This window comes from Bubalus bubalis, chromosome X (genome assembly GCF_019923935.1).
Source record: "Bubalus bubalis isolate 160015118507 breed Murrah chromosome X, NDDB_SH_1, whole genome shotgun sequence".
NCBI classification, from domain to species: Eukaryota; Metazoa; Chordata; class Mammalia; order Artiodactyla; family Bovidae; genus Bubalus; species Bubalus bubalis.
In genome coordinates this window covers 126,395,418-126,419,601 of record NC_059181.1, presented here as the reverse complement: position 1 = coordinate 126,419,601, position 24,184 = coordinate 126,395,418, and the positions used below count along the sequence as shown (strand labels likewise).

Here is a 24,184-nt window from a genome sequence, read left to right as displayed (position 1 = left end):
GCTGACTCATTAGAAAAGACCCTGCTCATGGGAAAGATTGAGGGCAGAAGGAGAAGGGGATGAGAAAGGATGAGATGGTTGGATGGCATCACCGACTCAATGGACATGAGTTTGAGCAAACTCCTGGAGATTGTGAAGTACAGGGAAGCCTGGCATGCTGCAATCAATGGGGTCACAAAGAGTCGGACACAACTGAGTGACTGAACAACAACAATCACCTTAAAAATATTAAGCTAAGTGAGAGAAGTTAGTCCCCCCCCCAAAAAAAAAAAACAACCCACATATTGAAAGATATCTGGAAGATGCAAGTACTTAGAGACAGAAACTAGTTTAGTGCTTGCCTAGGGCTGGGAGGAGATGTGGGAAGAAAAGAGGAAAGGCTGCAAAGTGGTGTTAATGGACACAGGGTTTTTTGAGGCAGAGTGATGATAAGGTTTTAAGTTGATTGTGGTGATGATCATACAACTCAATGGCAATACTGAAAATCATTAAATTCACTTTATATCTCAATAGTGCTTTTGTTAACAAAAAGATTAATGAAAACCAAAATCATAGAAAAGTCTCTTGAGGAATATCTTTCCTGATTGACCTAGGAAATTAACCTTTTATGTATCCATGTGGAAAGGTTCATGGATTTTCTTGTATTTCCCTTCCATCATTCAGTAAATATTTATTGCAAATTTTCTGTGGGCAAATAACACTATTGAATGACATAGTGATCTACAAAAAAATATTTTCTTAAAACATGGTGTCTGCCTTTCAGAAGCTTTCTCTCTGATTAAGGAGACAAGCCATACACACACAAAATGAAATTAAGGCAGTGCCACATTGGAGGTCAATTATTGACTCATGTCCATTTGCCACACACAACAAACTGAAAGCATTATTATTGTAAAATTAGTGATACTGAAAATAAGATTTCACAGTGGTTAAGAGCAAGGGCTCTGGAGCCAAGACTGTCTGGTCTGAATCTTGGCTCCATCATTTACCAACTGTGCGACCTTGTGCAAGTTACTTTAATTGTCTGTGCCTCAGCGTCCTCCTGTTGAAAATAGGGATGATTGTGATAATAATGGCACCTACTTCAGAGAGTTGTTGTGAGGATTAGATGTGTTAATACAGATAAAGTGCTCAGAACAGATCCTCGCACATAGTAAACGCTCAATGAAAGTATTAGTTACCGTCATTTCCAGAAAACTGTGGGTAACCTCTTTGATGAATATTGAATATTTGTGCAATGAAAAGCTTTAAACCTACATTTTAAAGATACTTCTTAACAGAGGTGTAACACTTTGCTGGACATTTTGGCAAAACGTATGATAGGGTACCATTCATTGGTCTTATTGACTCCAGGCATCTACAATGTCCCGAATCCTGACTGAGCATGAAGTACAGGCTCAATAAATATTAGAATTCAAAGAAAAAATTTAAATTAAAATGTTAACATTTTGGATGAGGCAATTATGTCATTTTCAGCCATTTTCTATTTTTTTCTCAAAATGACTGGACTACTTTTCAGTTCAGGTCAGTTGCTCAGTAATGTCCAACTCTTTGTGACCCCATCGACTGCACCACGCCAGGCTTCCCTGTCCATCACCAATTCCTGGAGCTTGCTAAAACTCATGTCCATTGAGTCAGTGATACCATCCAATCATCTCATCCTCTGTTGTCCCCTTCTCCTCCTGTCTTCAATATTTCCCAGCATCTGGGTCTTTTAAAATGAATCAGTTCTTCGCATCAGGGGGCCAAAGTATTGAAGTTTCAGCTTCAGCATCAGTCCATCCAATGAATATTCAGGACTAATTTCCTTTAGGATGGACTGGTTGGATCTCCTTGCAGTACAAGGGACTCTCAAGAGTGTTCTCCAACACCAAAGTTCAAAAGCATCAATTCTTCAGCAGTCAACTTTCCTTATAGTCCAACTCACACATTCATATATGACTACTGGAAAAACCATGGCTTTGACTAGTTGGACCTTTGTCGGTAATGTCTCTGGTTTTTAGTATGCTGTCTAGGTTGGACATCGCTTTTCTCCCAATGAGCAAGCATCTTTTAATTTCATGGCTGCAGTCACCATCTGCAGTGATTTTCAAGCTCCCCAAAATAAGTCTCTCACTGTTACCATGTTTCCCCATCTATTTGCCATGAAGCGATGGGACCAGATGCTATAATCTTAGTTTTTTGAATGTTGAGTTTTAAGCCAGCTTTTTCACTCTCCTCTTTCATTTTCATCAAAAGGCTCTTTAATTCTTTGCTTTCTGCCATAAGGGTGGTGTCATCTGCCTATCTGAGGTTATTGATATTTCTCCTGCCAATCTTGATTCCAGTTTGTGCTTCATCCAGCCCTGCATTTCGCATGATGTACTCTGCATATAAGTTAAATAAGCAGGGTGAAAATATACAGCCTTGATGTACTCCTTTCCCAATTAGAAACCAGTATGTTGTTCCATGTCCGGTTCTAACTGTTGCTTCTTGATCTCCATACAGATATCTCAGGAGGCATGTCAGGTGATCTGATGTTCCCATCTCTTTCAGAATTTTCCACAATTTGTTGTGATCCACAGAGTCAAAGGCTTTGGCACAGTCAATAAAGCAGAAATAGATGTTTTTCTGGAATTCTCTTGCTTTTTCTATGATCCAACAGATATTGGCAATTTGATCTCTGGTTCCTCTGCCTTTTCTAAATCCAGCTTGAACATCTGGAAGTTCACGGTTCATGTACTGTTGAAGCCTGGCTTGGAGAATTTTGAAAATTACTTTGCTAGCATGTGAGATGAGTGCAATTGTGCAGTAGTTTGAGCATTCTTTGAGATTGCTCTTCTTTGGGACTGGAATGAAAACTGACGTTTCCAGTCCCATGGCCACTGCTGAGTTTTCCAAATTTGCTGGCATATTGAGTGCAGCACTTTCATAGCACCATCTTTTAGGATTTGAAATAGCTCACCTGGAATTCCATCACCTCCACTAGCTTTGTTCCTAGTGATGCTTCCTAAGGCCCTGTTGACTTCACATTCCAGGATGTCTGGCTCTAGGTGAGTGATCACACCATCGTGGTTATCTGGGTCATGAAGGTCTGTTTTGTATAGTTCTTCTGTGTATTTTTCCTACCTCTTCTTAATATCTTCTGCTTCTGTTAGGTTCATACAATTTCTGTCCTTTATTGTGCCCATCTTTGCATAAAATGTTCCCTTTGTATGTATCACTAGTTTCCTTGAAGAGATCTCTAGTCTTTCCCATTCTATTGTTTTCCTCTATTTCTTTGCATTGATCACTGAGGAAGGCTTTCTTATCTCTCCTTGCTATTCTTTGGAACTCTGCATACACATGGGCATATCTTTCCTTTTCTCCTTTGCCTTTCACTTCTCTTCTTTCTATAGCTATTTGTAAGGCATCCTCAGACAACCATTTTGCCTTCTAACATTTCTTTTTCATGGCGATAGTCTTGATCACTGCCTCCTGTACAATGTCGCAAACCTTCATCCATGGTTCTTCAGGCACTCTATCAGATCTAATCCCTTGAATCTATCTGTCACTTCCACTGTAATGGATTTGATTTATATAATACCTGAATGGTCTGATGGTTTTTCCTACTTTCTTCAATTTAAGTCTGAATTTGGCAGTAAGGAGTTCATGGTCTGAGCGACAGTCAGCTCCTGGTCTTGATTTTACTGACTGCATAGATGGTTTCCATTTTTGGCTTCAAAGAATATAATCTATTTGATTTAGGTATTGACCATCTGGTGATGTCCATGTGTAGAGTATTCACTTATGTTGGAAGAAGATGTTTTCTATGACCAGTGGGTTCTCTTGACAAAACTCTGTTACTGTTTGCCTTGCTTCATTTTGTATTCCAAGGCTAAATTAGCCTGTTACTCCAGGTATCTCTTGACTTCTTACTTTTGCATTCCAGTCCCCTATAATGAAAAAGGCACGTTGTTTGGGTGTTAGTTCTAGAAGGTCTTGTAGGTCTTCATAGAACCATTCAACTTCAGCTTCTTCAGCATTACTGGTCAGGGCATAGACTTGGATTACTATGATATTGAATGGTCTGCCTTGGAAATGAATAGAGATCATTCTGTCATTTTTGAGATTGCATCCAAGTACCACATTGCAGACTCTTTTGTTGGCTATGAGGGCTATTCCATTTCTTCTAAGGGATTCTTGTCCACAGTAGTAGATATAATGGTCATCTGAATTAAATTTGCCCATTCTAGTCCATTTTAGTTCACTCCTAAAATGTCAGTGTTCACTCTTGCTATCTCCTGTTTGACCACTTCTAATTTACCTTGATTCATAGACTTAACATTCCAGGTTCTTATGCAATATTGCTCTTTTCAGCGTCAGACTTTACTTCCATCACCAGTCACATCCACAGTTGGGCATTGTTTTCACTTTGGCTCTGTCTCTTCTTTCTTTCTGGTGTTATTTCTCCATTCTTCTCCAGTAGCATATTGGGCACCTACTGACCGGGGGAGTTCATCTTTCAGTGTCATATCTTTTTGCCTTTTTGTACTGTTCATTGGGTTCTCAAGTCAAGAATACTGAAGTGGTTTGCCATTCCCTTCTTCAGTTGACCACGTTTGGTCAGAATCTCCACCATGACCTCTCCAACTTGAGTGGCCCTACATGGCATGGCTCATAGTTTCATTGAGTAGACAAGGCTGTGGTCCATGATCAGTTTGATTAGTTTTCTCTGATTGTGGTTTTCATTCTGTCTTCCCTCTGTGGGATAAGGATAAGAGGCTTATGGAAGCTTCCTGATGGGAGAGACTGACTGTGGGCAAACTGGGTCTTGTTCTGATGAGGAGGGCCATGCTCAGTAAATCTTTAATCCAATTTTCTGTTGATGGGCAGGGCTGTGTTCCCTCCCTGTTGTTTGATCTGAGACCAAACTGTGGTGGAGGTAATGAAGATAATGGCGATCTCCTTCAAAATGACCCATGCACACACTGGCCCACTCAGTGCCCCTGACCCTGCAGCAGGCCACTGCCAACCCACGCCTCTGCCGGAGACTCCTGGACCCTCACAGGCATGTCTGGGTCAGTCTCTTGTAGGGTCATTACTCCTTTCTCCTGGGTCCTGGTGCACACAAGGTTTTGTTTGTGCCCTCCAAGAGTCTGCTTCCCCAGTCCTGTGTAAGTTCTATAGTCAAATCCCTTCAAAGTCAAACTCTCTGGGGGTTCTCAATTGCTTTGCTAGATCCCCAGGTTGGAAAATCTGTAGTGGGTCCTAGGATTTTCTTAACAGTGTGAGAATTTCTTTGGTATATGTTGTGCAGTTTGTGGGTCATCTGCTCGGTGGCTCTATGGTAGGGTTAATGGCAATCTCCTCCAAGAGGGCTTATGCCTGTATGACCCAGGACTACTTTTATTTGTTATATACTTTATTGTTAATATTTCAAGCCTATGTAAATATATAGAGACTAACATGGTGAGTGCACATATACCCATTACTTAGCTTTATTAAATTTTAACCCTAGGAACTTCCTCAGTGGTTCCGTGGCTAGGACTCTGTGCTCCCAATGCAGGGAACCAGGGCTCAATCCCTGGTCAGGGAATTAGATTCCACATGCCAAAACTAAAAGTTCAAATGCCACAACTAAAAAATCACACGTGCCACAACTGAGGATCTTGCATTGCACAACTTAAAAGAAAGAAAGAAAAAGATCCCTTCTGCTGCAATGAAGACCAGGCTCAGCCAAATAAATAAATTTGAAAATCTTTTTCAAATACAATAAAAAGCATGTCTGGAGCTTTTAAATAAAAGCAACTAATAAATAAAAGGTCACTTTAAATAAATAAATAAAAATAAATTGTAACCCTGTGCCTTATTTACCTGAGTTTCCTTTCTTAAGAATTAAAACATTACAGATTTGACACCCTGTATGCACGTTTCCCAGTCTCTCAGACACCATCTCTTCCTAGAAGTGCTGTTATCTTGAGCACTTTCATATTACTACTACAGTGAGGGTAATCATAAATAATATAGGGTTTTTTGCATATTTTAACTATATACACAGAGAATGAACTTATGCTTGGAAGGGATAGTTAGGGACTTTGGGATTGGTATGAACATACTGCTATATTTAAAATGAGTATCCAACAAGGACCTGCCATATACATGGAACACTGCTCAGTGTTATGTAGCAGCTTAGATGAGGGGGAGTGGAGTTTGGATACATGTGCACATATGGCTGAGTCCCTTTGCTGTTCACCTGAAACTATCACAACTTTGTTAACTGATCATTCCTCAATACAAAATAAAAAGTTAAAAAAAAAACTATATACAAATGGTAATCTGTACATATATCATTCTGAAACACCTTTTTCATTCAATAATTTCTGAGACTCCTTCATGTTGATACATGTGTCAGGTTGATACATTTTTCTTGCTATAGAGAATTCCAGAGTGTGTATGTTTACTTATCCTTTCTCTCGATGAAGGACATTTATATCCTTTACATTTTTTCCCTATTCCAAATGGGGTTGCTCTGAAAATTCTTGGGCATCTGTACAGATCTCTTTAAATGTCCATCTAGAAGAGATATCTGCATCTTCAACTTGACCAGATATTGCCAAATTGCTCTATAAAGTACTTCTATTCTCACCAGCAATGCATGGAAGTTTCCATTGCTTCAATCTTTGTCAAAAGTTGATATCTGTTGTGCTTTTAAAAGTTTTACCAGTTTGATGGATGTGAAATGATATCTTATGTAAAGCACTTAGAATGTTGCCTGGCACATAGCAAGGTCTCAGTAAGGGTGAGTTACTATTTTAATGACCAAGGTCTCAGTAAGGGTGAGTTACTATTTTAATGACCATATCCATAATCAGTACGATAATCAGTATGGGTTGGGCACCTTTTCATTTGTTTTTTGGTCATTAAAAGTTTTCTGTAAGGTACCTCTTCATGTCTTTTTCCCATTGTTCTACTAGATTGCCTTTTTCTTATTGATTTATAGGATTCTTTATATTTTTCTTGCATTAATCCTTTGTTACTTATGTATTCTGTGGCATGTCTTTAACTTCATTTATGGTTTTTTTAGTCATTCAGAATTATGTTTTTAAATTTAATATACTCAGATTTATCATTTCTCCCTTTGGGTTGTGCTTTTTATATGCTATTTAAAAAAATCCTTCCCTATTAGTGGGGCCTACCAGGTGGCAATAGTGGTAAAGAATCCACGTGCCACTGTGGGAGATGCAAGAGAAGAGGGTTTGATACGTGGATCAGGAAGATCCCCTGAAGAAGGAAATGGCAATTCACTCCAGTATTCTTCCCTATTAGTGGTTATGAATTCCCAAGGGAACTCTATTTTTCTGGACAGAACCCAGGCCTAGGTAGGCAATCCTTCATTTAGTCTCCTCTGCCAGTGGACACATGTTTTTCCCTAATTTTCCATTTCAATGAGGGAATAACTAGTTAATGGTCCAAGGCTAGTATGAGGGTCTTGGTCCCAGAGCCTTGGCTCCTCTCTCTGTATGTACATTGAACTGATTAGTATTAGGTTCAGATGAGAGCTGAATCTGATACTCCAAAATAATAGAGACATTGATAGGAGCAAAACTGTCTCATATACCAGTCCAGAGAAAGGCAGTCCATGCTGCCATAGAGTGTTTATCTTCACCATGTCCTCAGGTACCCAAGCTCTTTCTATCCTGTTGTTCCAGTCTATGTGGCCTCTGTATCTCAGGTCAATTCATAGTCCAAGAAGGCCCTAGCTTTCACTTTTACATTCCAGCCAGCAGAAAAGAGCAAGAGGTCAAGAAAAAGGGACATGGCAGCTATCTTTTAAGGACGATTCTCAGTCACTTCCCAATGACATTTTCTTTAATATCCCATTGGTCAGAACTTAGTCATGGTCATCTTTATTCTGGGTGACTGTGTCCAACTGAAAATCAAGGAGCTCAGATTTATATACAGAGGAGAATGGATATTGGGGACCTAAGTCTTGGCCACAGAGATCAAATCTAAAGTCATTAGATGACAAGTTGCCCATATACTACTCTAGTTTTTAGTTCTCTCATCCTTTCTGGTGCCTTATTTTCTTGTACTCTCAACTGTGCCTTTCAGACATTCATTAATTATTTATTGACCATCTACTATGAAGCCAGGAACTGTTTTCAGAGCAGGACTTACACCAGTGAAGAAGACAAGAGCCCTGCCTACATGAAGCTTACATTCTAATTGAGGGAGGCAGACCACAGGCAAACCAGAAAATGCAATACTGTAATTCAGAGGGTATGAATTGGAGAAATGGAGAAAAGTAAACCATGTTTACTAAGGGGATGAGGACTGTTGGGAGTGGAGCAAGCAGTTATTATTTCAGGGAAAACTGACATTTGGGTAGAAACCCTAATGAGATGAGGAAGAAAGCTATGGTGTTATTTTGGGTAAGAGCATTTCAGGCAGAGGTAAGGCGAAGTGCCCTGAGGTGTAAGTGGACACTCTATGTTCAAGGAACAGCAAGAGGGCATGTGTGGCTAGAGCATGGTAGGAAAGTGGAGAGAGAGAGAGAGAGATCAGCGGTATACCAAAGATGCCAAAGCACCAGATCAGCCAGAGCATAGCAGGATTTTGCTTTTATTGGAGTAAGAAGAGAGATCATTGGAGGGTTTAAACAGAGGGGAATGCCATGATCTGACTGGCATTTTATTTATTTATTTTGGCCTCACCATGCCTCATGTGGGATCTCAGTTTCCCAACCAGGGATTGAACCTGCACCCCCTGCAATGGAAAAGTGGAGTCTTAACCACTGGGCAACCAGGGAAGACCTTGCCTTAAGTTTTATGAAGACCACTTCAACTGTAGAGTTGAGAATAGACTCTAAGGTAGTAAACGGTGGAAGTGGGGAGATAAGTGAGAAGACTACTGTGGTTGGCCAGGCAGGAGATGAAAGTCACTCAGATTAGGATGGTAGTAATGAGGTGGCAACCCTGGTGGCTCAGTGGTAAATAATCTGCCTGCAATGCAGGAGACAGGAGACCCGGGCTCAATCAGTGGGGTTGGGAAGATGCCCTGGCAGAGGCCATGGCAACTCACTCCAGTATTCTTGCTCAGAGAATCCCATGGGCAGAGGATCCTGGCAGGCTACAGTCTATTGGGTCGCAAAAAGTTGGACACGACTGAAGTGACTGAGGACAGCACAGCACAGCACAATGGAGGAGACAAGAAAGGGTAAAATTAGAGGTATATTGTGAAGGTTCAGCCAAAAGTATTTGCTGAAGTATCAAGACAATGTGTGTGTGAGACAGAGAGAGGTGGTAGAACCAAGTCTTAGGTTCTGGCCTGAGCAAACATTGAGTGGTGATATCATTTACACAGAAGAATTCTGGGAAACAAACAGGTTTGGGGGATGGAAATCAAGAGACCTGGTTAAATTTAAGATACACAAGGAGAGACATCATGATACAGTTGACCATAGGATTTGCAAGTTTAGAGATATCTGGGTTGGAGATACGCCAGTGGGAGTCACTGGCAGATACATGGCCATGAGATATGAGGAGATCAGGAGGAAAGGCATCATGGAATTTGGGAGAGTTGGTAGTAGGGAATATGGGGACAGCCTCTTCTGATTGGTATTTTTTCAGTGAAATCAGGAGAAAGATCATTTGCTGACAGCGGTAGAGAAGAAACTGGAGGTTTGAGGAGAGGGGAAAGTGAAAGTGAAAGTCGCTCAGTTGTGTCCGATTCTTTGCGTCCATGGACTGTAGGCTGCCAGGCTCCTCTGTCCATAGAATTCTCCAGGCCAGAGTACTGGAGTGGGTAGGCATTCCCTTCTCCAGGGGATTTTCCCAGTGTGAAATATCTATGTATGATGTTATATTTTATACATTTCTAGATGTTTCTTGTGGGAGGGAGTTTTGTGTTATCCAAGGAGCAGTTTGCTGTCATAGCTCACTTTTATAAAGAGAAGAAAAGGTCATTAAAAAAGACATGTAGACACCTTAAAAGGCATTCTAATCATCTTATCTATCCTCGGGAACATAGAAAAAAGAAACAATCAGAAATCGAAAATGTTTCTTACAGACTTTCAGTTGCCAAGAGGGAGTGGGCTGGGGGAGGGAAGTTTGGGAATTAGGGATTAGCAGAGGCAAACTATTATATATAGCACGGATACACAATAAATTCCTACTGCATAGCACAAAACTAATTTCAGTATCCCATGATAAACCATGTGGAAAAGAATATGAAAAAATATATATGTGTGTGTATAACTGAATCACTTTTCTATATAGCAGAAATTAACACAACATTGCAAATCAATCACACCTCAATAAATAATTTTAATCTAAAATGCTTCTTAAATTCCAGCAAATGAATAAAATCAACCAAAACCAAGCTTCACCCAAGAGCCAACAAGATCCAGTACAAGATACACCATGCTAATTCTCCAGCAAAACAGGAACACAACACTGAACATTAAAAGGTTGGTTGCCCAAAGCGATGCTAAACCCATAGACAGCCCAAAACTCACTACTGGAAACTTTATTGCACTCCAGAGAGAAGACATCCAGTTCCACCCACCAGAACACAGGCACAAGCTCCCCCCAACCAGGAAACCTTGACAAGCCGTTAGTCCAACCCCACCCACAGGGAGCAGACTCCACAATTAAGAGGAACCATGAACTTCCAGTCTGCAGAAAAGGCACCCCTAACACAGCAATTTAAACAAAATAAAAAGGCAGAGACATAATCAGCAGGTGAAGGAACATGATAAAAACCCACCAAACCAAACTAAAGAGGAGGAGATAGGGAGTTGACCTGAAAAAGAATTCAGGATAATGATAGTAAGATGATCCAAAAAATCTTGAAAACAAAATGGAGTTACAGATAAATAGACTTGAGACAGGACTGAGAAGATGCAAGAAATGTTTAACTAAGGACCTAGAAGAAATAAAGAAGAATCAACCAGTAATGAATAATGCAGTAATTGAGATCAAAAGCACTCTGGAGGGAATCAACAGTAGAATAACTGAGGCAGAAGAGAGGATAAGTGAGGTGGAAGATAGAATGGTGGAAATAAATGAAGTAGAGAGGAAAAGAGGAAAAAAAGAATTAAAATAAATGAGTACAACCTTAGAGACCTCTGGAACAATATTAAATGTCCCAACATTTGAATCATAGGTGTCCCAGAAGAAGACAAAAAGAAAGGGCATGAATAAATACTTAAGGAGATAATAGTTGAAAACTTCCCTAATATGGGGAAAGAAATAGCCACCCAAGTCCAAGAAACTGAGAGAGTCCCAAACAGGATAAACCCAAAGCAAAACACCCCAAGACATATATTAATCAAACTAACAAAGAGCAAATATTAAAAGCAGCAAGGGAAAAGCAACAAATAACACACAAGGGGATCCCCATAAGGATAGCACCTGATCTTTCAATAGAAAATCTTCAGGCCAGAATGGAATGGCCGGACATACTTAAAGTGATGAAAGAGAAAAACCTTCAACCAAGATTACTCTACCCAGCAAGGATCTCATTCAGATATGAAGGAGAAATCAAAAGCTTTACACAAGCAAAAGCTGAGAGAATTCAGTACCACCAAACCAGCTCTTTAACAAATGCTAAAGGATCTTTTCTAGACAGGAAACACAGTAACAGTTTATAAAAACAACCAAAAACAACAAAGTAAATGGTAATGGGATCATACTTATCAATAAGTACTTTAAATGTAAATGGGTTAAATGCTCCAACCAAAAGACAAAGACTGACCGAATGGATACAAAAACAAGACCCCTATATATGCTGTCTACAAGAGACCCACCTCAAACCTAGTGACACATACAGATTGATAGTGAAGGGCTGGGAAAATATATTAGATGCAAATGGGTACCAAAAGAAAGCAGGAATAACAATACTCATAGCAGATAAAATAGACTTTGAAATAAAGACCATGATAAGAGACAAAGAAGGACACTACATAATGATCAAAGGATCAATGCAAGAAGAAGATATAACATTATAAGTATTTATGCACCCAACATAGGAGCACCTCAATGCATAAGGCAAATGCTAACAACTATGAAAGGAGAAATTAACAGTAACATGATGATAGTGGGGGACTTTAATATCCCACACATACTAATGGCTAGATCAAACAAACAGAAAATTAGTAAGGAAACACAAGTTCTAAATGATACAATGGACCAGTTAGACCTAATTGATACCTATAGGGCATTTCACCCAAAAACAATGTCATTCACCTTTTTTTTTCAAGTGCACACGGAACATTCTCCAGGGTTGATCACATTCTGAGCCATAAATCTAGCCTTGGTAAATTCAAAAAAGTTGAGATCATTTCAAGCATCTTTTCCAATCACAATGCAGTAAGATTAGATGTCAACTACAGGGGGAAAAAACTATTAAAAATACAAAAATATGGAGGCTAAACAACACACTTCTGAATAACCAAAAGATCGTGGAAGAAATCAAAAATGAAATAAAAATATGCATAGAAACAAATGAAAATGAAAACACAACAACCCAAAACCTATGGGATTCAGTAAAAGCAGTCCTAAGAGGGAGATTCATAGCATTACAGGCTGACCTCAAGAAACAAGAAAAACATCAAATAAACAACCTAACTTTACATCTACAGTAACTAGAAAAAGAAGAACCCCAAAGTTAGTAGAAGGAAAGAAATCATAAAAATCACAGCTGAAATAAATTAAAAAAAAAAAGGAGACTGTAGCAAAAATCAAGAAAACTAAAAGCTGGTTCTTTGAGAAGATAAATAAAATAAACAAACCATTAGCCAGACTCATCAAGAAAAAAAAAGAGAGAAGAATCAAATCAATAAAATTAGAAATGAGAATGGAGAAATCACAACAGACAACACAGAAATACAAAAGATCATAAGAGACTACTATGAGTAAGTATATGCCAAAAAAAATGGACAGTTTGGAAGAAATGGACAAATTCTTAGAAAAGTATAACCTTCCAAAACTGAATCAGGAAGAAATAGAAAATCTTAACAGAGACCCATCGCAAGCACAGAAATCGAAGCTGCAATCAAAAATCTTCCAACAAACAAAAGCCCAGGAAGATGTCCTCAGGGGTGAATTCTACCAGAAACTTAGGGAAGAGCTAACACCTATCCACCAGGGCTTTCCAGGTGGCTCAGACAGTAGAGTCTGCCTGTAGTATGGGAGACTGAGGTTCAACCCCTGGTTTGGGAAGATCCCCTGGAGAAGGAAATGGCAAGCCACTCCAGTATCCTTCCCTGGAAAATTCCAGTCACAAAGAGTTGGACAAGACTGAGTGACTTCACTTCACTTAACTTCAACACCTACCCTACTCAAACTCTTCCAGAAAATTGCAGAGGAAGGTAAACTCCCAAACTCATTTGATGAGGCCACCATCAACCTAATAACAAAACCAGACTAAGATGCCACAAAAAAGAAACCTACAGGCCAATATCACTGATGAAGAACATAGATGCAAAAATCCTCAACAAAATTCTAGCAAACAGAATCCAACAATGTATTAAAAACAGCACACAACATGACCGAGTGGGTTTTATCCAAGGGATGCAAGGATTCTTCAATATTTGCAAATCAATCAATGTGATACACCATATTAAAAAATTGAAAGATAAAAACCATGTTATTATCTCAATCAGATCAGATCAGATCAGTCGCTCAGTCGTGTCCGACTCTTTGTGACCCCATGAATCGCAGCACGCCAGGCCTCCCTGTCCATCACCAACTCCCGGAGTTCACTCAGACTCACGTCCATCGAGTCAGTGATGCCATCCAGCCATCTCATCCTCTGTCATCCCCTTCTTCTCTTGCCCCCAATCCCTCCCAGCATCAGTCTTTTCCAATGAGTCAACTCTTTGCATGAGGTGGCCAAAGTACTGGAGTTTCAGCTTCAGCATCATTCCTTCCAAAGAAATCCCAGGGCTGATCTCCTTCAGAATAGGACTGGTTGGATCTCCTTGCAGTCCAAGGGACTCTCAAGAGTCTTCTCCAACACCACAGTTCAAAAGCATCAATTCTTTGGCGCTCAGCCTTCTTCACAGTCCAACTCACATCCATACATGACCAGAGGAAAAACCATAGCCTTGACTAGACAGACCTTTGTTGGCAAAGTAATGTCTCTGCTTTTGAATATGCTATCTAGGTTGGTCATAACTTCCCTTCCAAGGAGTAAGTGTCTTTTAATTTCATGGCTGCAGTCATCATCTGCAGTCATTTTGGAGCCCAGAAAAATAAAGTCAGCCACTGTTTCCACTGTTTGCCCATCTATTTCCCATGAAGTGATGGGACCAGATGCCATGATCTTCATTTTCTGAATGTTGACTTTTAAGCCAACTTTTTCACTCTCCACTTTCACTTTCATCAAGAGGCTTTTTCGTTCCTCTTCACTTTCTGCCATAAGGGTGGTGTCATCTGCATATCTGAGGTTATTGATATTTCTCCCGGCAATCTTGATTCCAGCTTGTGTTTCTTCCAGTCCAGCATTTCTCATGATGTACTCTGCATATAAGTTAAATAAACAGGGTGACAATATACAGCCTTGACGAACTCCTTTTCCTGTTTGGAAGCAGTCTGTTGTTCCATGTCCAGTTCTAACTGTTGCTTCCTGACCTGCATACAGATTTCTCAAGAGGCAGATCAGGTGGTCTGGTATTCCCATCTCTTTCAGAATTGTCCACAGTTTATTGTGATCCACACAGTCAAAGGCTTTGGCATAGTCAATAAAGCAGAAATAGATGTTTTTCTGGAACTCTCTTGCTTTTTCCATGATCCAGCGGATGTTGGCAATTTGATCTCTGGTTCCTCTGCCTTTTCTAAAATCAGCTTGAACATCTGGAAGTTCGCGGTTCACATATTGCTGAAGCCTGGCTTGGAGAATTTTGAGCATTACTTTACTAGCGTGTGAGATGAGTGCAATTGTGCGGTAGTTTGAGCATTCTTTGGCATTGCCTTTCTTTGGGATTGGAATGAAAACTCACCTTTTCCAGTCCCGTGGCTACTGCTGAGTTTTCCAAATTTGCTGGCATATTGAGTGCAGCACTTTCACAGCATCATCTTTCAGGATCTGAAATAGCTCAACTGGAATTCCATCACCTCCACTAGCTTTGTTCGTAGTAATGCTTTATAAGGTCCACTTGACTTCACATTCCAGGATGTCTGGCTCTAGGTCAGTGATCACACCATCGTGATTATCTTGGTCATGAAAATCTTTTTTCTACAGTTTTTCTATGTATTCTTGCCACCTCTTCTTAATATCTTCTGCTTCTGTTAGGTCCATACCATTTCTGTCCTTTATTGAGCCCATTTTTGCATGAAATGTTCCCTTGGTATCTCAAATTTTCTTGAAGAGATCTCTAGTCTTTCCCAATCTGTTGTTTTCCTCTATTTCTTTGCATTGATCACTGAGGAAGGCTTTCTTATCTCTTCTTGCTATTCTTTGGAACTCTGCATTCAGATGCTTATATCTTTCCTTTTCTCCTTTGCTTTTTGCTTCTCTTCTTTTCACAGCTATTTGTAAGGCCTCCCCAGACAGCCATTTTGCTTTTTTTGCATTTCTTTTCCATGGGGATGGTCTTGATCCCTGTCTCCTGTACAATGTCACGAACCTCATTCCATAGTTCATCAGGCACATCTATCATATCTGGGCCCTTAAATCTATTTCTCACTTCCACTGTATAATCATAAGGGATTTGATTTAGGTCTTGCTGATGTATTTAGTTTGTTAATTAACCAGTGAGTCATCTCTAGTTCTACGATATGTTGGTCATGGTTCCAAGGCTGTTGCTACCACTGCTGCTGTTTCATTTTTAAAAAGATACAGTATTTATATATGCAGTCAATTCATATAAATATGGTAACAATAACAATACCATCTATGGACATGATGCCATTGGTGCACTGGTTACTCAGAAAACCTGCATGGAATTGCTTGCTTTTTCTGTGGGTTATCATTCTTGTGATAAGCTAACACCACTATGCTGACTTTATTCAGTTTACAAGCTGTTCAAAGACTATCAAAACAGTAGTTTCCAGGGAACCTGGAGTCAAGCTTAATTGCAAAAATAATCAGTATAGCAGAAATGTATTCTTGATGTGAATTCATCTGTAGAGGCCAAATCACTTCATGAAATCATTAAACTATATAAACAGTAATACCTAACATACGCAGTGTTTCAAGGCATACTTAGCTGGCTTTCTCTAGTCTAACCCACCGTGTTGTCTCTATATACCTTTCTACCCTCAGTTTGGAAGCTGGTGAAAGTAATCCCGTAAAATTTTGCCATGACCTGGAGAACTCATTGGCCACAGGACACAAAATTATCTTTAGCTTTTCCTTTTTTCTCCTTAGCCATCAATAAGTCATGCCCAATCTTTCCACATAGTATCTCTTGCACTTGTCCTTTTTCTCCATTCTCGTTCACATCTATGGGCTTATGGACTCATTAGATTACTACAATAACTATCTAACTGGTTTCCATATGTCCATCTCTCTCAGACTCAAAGGCATCTGGCAGCAATATAAAGGATTACATTCATAAAAATAATATTTAGTCAAGTAATCTCTCCATTCAAAAACCTTGACTGGTTTCCTCCTGTTCTTGAGTAAAGTCAAAATACTATTATCCTGGTATTCAAGGCTTTCCAATATCTAGGTCTAAATAGTCTTTCTAGATTTAGCATCCACTACTCCCTTGAACAAAACTGGTCCTTTCACCAGTACCCTGAACTTTTACAAAATCTTTCTACACCTTTGCGCGTGATGGTCCTCCTGCCTAGAATAGCTTCTCATCTTTGAAAGCCTATTCAAGGCTTCCCTTTCTCCATGAAGTCATCCCTGAACATTCACACTCACAGCAGCTTCTCATCCCTTGAATATGATATGAGTTATGGACAGTGTCATTCATTTGGCAGTCCTCATAGACAACTTATCTTGTCTTATACTGTTAATTCTTGTATTATTTAATTTCATGTCTATCTTGCCACCTCAACTAGACTGCAACTTCCTTGAGGGCAGGTCATTTGTCACACTTTTTAAAATGACCCACAGGGCACAGTATATACTGGGGGATAGGATAGGGACTGGTCATTGACAAAAGAGCACTCAAATTTCCCTAAGATGCCTCATTCTCAGAAGGCAGCACTCTCTCTGGGTGACAGTTTTTTTTACATATATGTGCCACATATAATTGGAGAGGCGATGGCACCCCACTCCAGTACTCTTGCCTGGAAAATCCCATGGACGGAGGAGCCTGTTAGGCTGCAGTCCATGGGGTCATGAAGAGTCGGACACGACTGAGCGACTTCACTTTCACTTTCCGCTTTCATACATTAAGAAGGAAATGGCAACCCATTCCAGTGTTCTTGCCTGGAGAATCCCAGGGACCGGGGAGTCTGGTGGGCTGCCGTCTATGGGGTCACACAGAGTTGGACACGACTGAAGTGACTTAGCAGCAGCCACATATAATAGTTTTAAAGGTGAAACTAACTCATCACGTGACTCCAAGATATTAAGGAATTACCGACTGCCTCTGGAATTTCTGAATCCCTTATTAAAATACAAAATTAATCTTTTATAAGTAATTTCATGCTCCCTTGAAAGCTTAAAAATGACATATAAAGAAATATGCCCAAGCCAGGTGCATAATAATCTCTAAGATTTACTTAATCACCGAGTATTTAAAAAGCCAAAGCTCCACGCAATCCACTTATATTTCAGTGTCTGTTTTTCCCTTTTTTGTCTATCAGTTCAGTTCAGTTCAGTTAAGGCGCTCAGTCGTGTTCAACTCTTTGCAACCCCATAGGCTAAACTACATAAGAAAAATAAATCTAGGACTTAGTGTTTACATGAAAGGCAGCCAAAATTTTATGGGTAGTTCAAGATAAAAATGTCCTTCACATCTTGGTTTCTCCTGAATTATTTAGTTAATCTGAGGTTTTTTCATGGTTAGAGATGTAATCCTTAGCCAGCAGCTGCTAAATATGTGGTGGTTATGTATACTGACCCAAGAAATGCTGTGATCATCAAGTTCTATCAAAATCCTTATTAACCTTGTAAACTGAAGAAAATCATCATTACAAAATCCCTACCCTCAGATTCTGCTGCTAAAATTTTGAAGTAACTGCAAATCTCAGAGATGTTTGTTTAGCTTTATGGACAGCCTCAGCTGATGAAGCTTAGGCAACCAAGGCTGCTTGCTATGCAAACACAGGCCACAAAGGAATCCCTCACCTCATATGTTAGACCACTGACTGGAATACCTAGCATCATTGGATCAAAACCTGAAGGACTAGTGAGCCTGATATTTCTATATATATCCTTTCTTTGTGGAATTTTCCTTGTTTACATAATGCTTTTGTTTCCTTTAGCTCAGTCTAGGCCATTGGTAGGCAAGGTTTCAAATTATCTCTTCAGTTGGAAGTATCCATGTTTTGTGAAAATTTTATCAATTTTTTCTCCAAGGATTAGTATGATAATGAATTTAGCTTCCTGTCAAGTTCAAAGTATTATCTCCTTCACTTCTAATTACGAAGAAGGTTTACCTTTTATTGTGTTCCATTATACAATTTTACACAGTACCATTAATATTTTAAGTAACAATTAAGCAAATCAAATTAAAGTTTTTGAGCTCTACTTCTCAGTATATAGATTTACCTAAAAAAGTACAAACTAAGCACAGTGGTGCAATTTTCCAGGCACTTTCAAGTTGCTTAAATATTTACAAATATGTAAGCACCCTGTATGAAAGCATGAAGGTTTTGGTGTCAGGAGGAAACACTCTGTGTATAACAAATCTTTAAATTTTTAACATTTGCACAGCTTTGAATATTCCTGAGAAAGTTCAGTCTTGTTGTCACCTGACATCTGCATGTCCTCATATTTCAGCAGTGTATCTTGGGGAACCATAACTTCGGTCACTCGATGTACCACTAATCGCACAAAATACATGTAATGTGTTGCTCATCCAGGGAGAATGCATTGGGTCTATTGGATTATCTAAACTGAAAGAAATGGCATGTTTATCATGAAGCAAAATAGCCATGGCCAAAAAAGGTATGTGTATATGAAATCACAGGCATATTCCAATTTATCACTGACACTTAGCTATTTAAAACAATATAAAGCAGAAAGAGCAAAGAAAAACATTACTGACTCAAATCTTCAAAGCTGTATTACAAAGGCAGCATATCAAAAAAGCAGAAAAGATCTGGTTACTCATTAAGAAAAATGAAAGGTTGTAAAATGCAAAATTCAACAGAAATTGAGAGGTAACACAGTCTTTAAATTTTTTTTACCAGATGGTCATAACAAGAGCCTAAACAATGAACTTCTTGATATGAGTTTATAGATCATCTTCTAAGAGTGGTTCTCAAGTTCACTGGGGGGCTTTTCAAACACCCTGATACCCATGCCCTTTCCCAGGAGACTTGGGAAATAATTTTAAGAGAAAATAAGTCAAAATTTTAAATGTATACCATAATTATGTAAACTAATTGATGCAAAACATTTTTCTTGGAAATGAAGAACTTCATAAATATATACATATAATCATATTAGTATATATGTTTTAAAAATTATCCATTTTGTGTGATCAAAATCAAGTGATATCTCATGCATGGATTAGATGGAAGAACAGCATACACATCACATCCAACCTCTTTACTGCACAGTCCCAACTTAGGCTTCAAGCTTTCAATACTAGGTTCTCAGGTTAGCTTTGAAACTTCAGTATTAATCCTGCAAATTGGCTTCTGGTGGCAGAAATGGGTCATATCATTTGTGCTGCTGCAAATCATGTCTTATATAAAATACGTAAAATAGAAAAATTTCCTCTTATAAGAGAAAGAACTTCATATTTTGGCATAGTGTAACAGAAAACACTGAAAAGGGCCAAGGAATAGCCAGACCATATCTTTTTGTCAAGTCATCATTTATGGAGCTAAACAGATAACTCACATTTCAGTACACAGCTATATTTTATCTTCTTTTGTATTATATTTTCCTTTGGGAAATAATATATCTCAAAGTGTCTGACTGAAAAAAAAAAGCTCTCTTTTATATGGAAATATTGGAAATACTGATTTACAAAAATTCACTAAAAAGTCAACATTTGCCCAAACCAAGGTACACCTAAATAGGATACATCATGACAATACAGATTTCATAAATATAAACCAATAGAAAGTAAGACTTTTCTTGGTTACCTATCAATATAGAATATAGAAGAATTTAAACTATAGGAGAATATATAATATCAAGGGTCTAAAATTTGGTCTCTAGAACTAAATATAATAGCCATGGTTTATAGAAATTAAATGAGAAAGACAGGTGGAAAATATGACAGCAGATTCATAAAACCCAAATTTCAGGGTGTTAAAGAGACAAGGGACTTCCCTGGAGGTCCAGAGGATGGGACTCCACGCTCCCAGTGCAGGGGGCCTGGGTTCAGTCTCTGCTCGGGGAGCTGGAGCCCACATGCCGCAGCTAAGACATGGTGCAGGCAAATAAATTAAAAAAAAAAAAGAGAGAGAGACAGAGACAAGAGGCCCCAAATGGAGGCACTTGTGCTAAACCCACATCACCTGAGAATTAATATCAACCTAACTGCAGTTTCAGTCTTTTCCAGGCAGGTAATCTGAACTAGTCGAAAAAGTACATGCATTACTTTCAAGTTTGAAATTTCCTGGTCAGGACTAGTGAGGTACTTCACTGGACAGACCCCTGCTGTGCCCCAGAGGAAGGTGACCTTGCTTGAAACAATCAGGTCTCTTTTAGAATAACTTCCTTGACCTGACTCCTTCTACCTGTAAAAGGCTTCCATTTTCTACAGCTCTTCAGAGTTCCTTTCTATCTGCCAGATGGGATGCTGCCAGATTCATGAATCACTGAATAAAGCCAAAATCTTTAAAACTGACTCAGCTGACTCTGAATAAAAAGCAGAGACATTACTTTGCCGACAAAGGTCCATCTAGTCAAAGCTATGGTTTTTCCAGTAGTCATGTACAGATGTGAGAGTTGGACCATAAAGAAGGCTGAATGCTGAAGAATGAATTCTTTCAAACTGTGGTGTTGGAGAAGACTCTTGAGAGTCCCCTGGACTGCAAGCAGATCAAACCAGTTAATCATAAAGGAAATCACTCCTGAATATTCATTGGAAAGACTGATTCTGAAGCTGAAGTTCCAATACTTTGGCCACTTGATGTGAAGAGCTGAGTAACGGGAAAATACTGATGCTGGGAAAGAGTGAAGGCAGGAGGAGAAAGGGACAACAGAGGATGAGATGATTGGATGTAATCACCAAATCAATGGATGTGAGTTTGAGCAAACTCCGGGAGGTGTTGAAGGACAGGGAAGCCTGGTGTGTTGCAGTCCATGGGGTTGCAAAGAGTCAGACATGACTGAGTAACTGAACAACAACATCAGTTCAATTTTGTTTTTTAGCAAAGAAAAAAGAACTGTATAGAATGACTGCTCTAAATATCTTGATCATCATAATAGCAGTAAATTGAATAATTTGCTTTCAGTTTGAATAATTTAGAGTTCAAGGATAGGTCATACAGTTGCATGCAAATTCTATAACTGTAATATACCAGTGAAGTTGCTCAGTCATGTCTGGCTCTTTGCAATCCCATGGACTGTAGCCTACCAGGCTCCTCTATGCATGGAATTTTCCAGGCAAGAGTATTGGAGTGCATTGCCATTTCCTTCTCCAGGGGATCTTTCTGACCCTGGGATCGAACCCAGGTCTCCCACACTGCAGGCAGATGCTTTACCATCTGAGCCACCAGGGAAGCCCCTATAACTGTAATATATATTGGCTTAAAATGCTATAATTGTTTTATATTTTTGTAAAGGAGGAGTTTTGCTGTTTTTTCCTATGGACAATGGAGAATAGAACCCCGTAAACTGGACAGTTTCTAGGAACAAATTATGTAGTCTATTTGATTAAAGTATTCCCCAGATGGCTCAGATGGTAAAGAATTCACCTACAATGCAGGAGACCTGAGTTTGATCCCTGGCTTTAGAAAATCCCCTGGAGAAGGAAATGGCAACCCACTCCAGTATTCTTGCCTGGAGAATTCCACAGACAAAAGAGCCTGAGCTACAGTCCCTGGGGTCACAAAGAGTTGGACATGACTGAGTGACTAACACTTCAACATACCCCAGAAGAGTGAGGGTGAAGAGAGGCATATCCCCACTGTACTCCGGGGCTGAACCTGAGATACAGACAATAAAGGAAGTGGAATGATTCCCTGCCTGCCTAGTCCTGATCACCAGACTGCTTTGGGAAACTGAGCAGCAAAGGTATGCCTTGGGACGGTTTACACTCACTCCTAAGTGGGCTAACAGAAGTCAAGATGACAAAAAGAGGAAACAGATCACTGAGTCCAGACTCCTCAGGCCGGCGAGATTCCCTGCCATGAGAATAGGAGAGCAGGAGAGTGGGATGACTCATCTCATTGAAAGATGGGATAATGAAAGTCTGGCTGCCTGGCTTGTCCATACTGATAAGATGACCATGGTTAGGAAATTGGACTCCTGGTCATGCAGTGCAACTTTGGACTAATTATAACAATTTTTCCAAAGTCCTTTCTAAGAGAAAGCATACAAGATACCATAAGAGAGAATGCTAGCTCTTCTAGCTAGAGGAGAGACAGTCAACTAGCTCCTATAGCAGAGATAGTCAACTAGCTCCTGTTTTCCTTGAAATCTCTCTTCTACCCCTCCCCACCATTACACTGCAGTCCTTTGGCACTAACCATGGTCAGTCTGTTTGTAAGGACATCCTCCATGTGATGGTCTCACCCAGGGGAGTGTCTTCAGGCAAGCAGTGAAATGCTCATACCAGGAGAGAGGAGGTTCTCCTTTCTGGAACCAGCAATAAGAATGTGTTCTCTAAAGGGCTGTAGTTATCCTTGTTTCTTTTAAGGGGTCTTAATTTCATAAAAAATTGAGAGTCTGAAGAGTTTCTGAAGCAAATATTTGTCTTATTGGCTGTTTTCCTTCTTAAGGAAAGCAAAGAGACATTATGTAAGCTCAACAGGGCTCAGGCACTGAGGGACCAGACCATCAGGCCATGACTTTTACATCTGTGGTGAAGATGTTAAAATAGCCGAGTGACAATCCATGTATAGAGTGGTTGTAAGCACAGATTTCAGGAGCCTAATATAGGAATGACATTTACCAGGATAATTCAGGAGTACTCTGGTTTTAAGGTAAGTAGATCTATAAAAGTCTTAACTACTTAATTATGACATAATTTGGCTGTCAGTGGTGAGCAGATCTTTGCTTCTATATGTTTCAGATTGTGTTTTACTAAGTTAGCTATAATTGACATTAACAGTCAAATATTAAAATGCTAGGTATTATAAAAAGAAAGTTTTGCAGGCTTTATGGGTATTAAGACAATTCCTGAATTTTGGAACTCACTCAGGATCTCACCTAAACGATAGTACAATTGTCCCTCGGTATCCTCAGAGGATTAGTTCCAGGACCACTGTCCCCCTTCTCCCATGGCTATTAAACTGAGGATGCTCAAGTGCCTTATATAAAATCACACAGTATTTGCATATAACTCATGCATATCCTTCCCTGTACTTTAAAATCATCTCCAGATTATTTATAATAGTTAATACAATGTAAATGCTATGTAAATAGCTGCCTGCTGCTGCTAAGTCACTTCAGTTGTGTCCGACTCTGTGTGACCCCATAGACGGAAGCCCACCAGGCTCCCCTGTCCCTGGGATTCTCCAGGCAAGAACACTGGAGTGGGTTGCCATTTCCTTCTCCAATGCATGAAAGTGGAAAGTGAAAGTGAAGTCGCTCAGTTGTGTCCGACTCTTAGTGACTCCATGGACTGCAGCCTACCAGGCTCCTCTGTCCATGGGATTTTCTAGGCAAGAGTGCTGGAGTGGGGTGCTATTGCCTTCTCTGAAATAGCTGTCTACATACAGGAAATTCAAGTTTTGCTTTCTTGGAACTTTCTGGAAATTTTTCTTCAAATATTTTTGATCTGTAGTTGGTTGAATCCAAGGATGTGGAAGCTGTGAATATGGAAGGCCAACTATATCCAGTTTCCTACATCTAAGACAGGGGTATTCATTTAGGGGTCTGGCTATTGAGCCAATCATTGCACTTCTCTAGGATCCTTCTTGAGAGACCTTAGCCATGCTCACAGTAGCTTAATTCACACTTGCAC

At 39.6% G+C, this 24,184-nt stretch overlaps 1 protein-coding gene across 1 annotated transcript in view; it reads right to left on the bottom strand.

Annotated features, from left to right (window-relative positions):
* Nucleotides 1-24,184, bottom strand: part of DOCK11 (dedicator of cytokinesis 11) — a 509,230-nt gene that overhangs the window by 91,040 nt on the left and 394,006 nt on the right. The gene's annotated exons all lie outside the window — the stretch shown is intronic.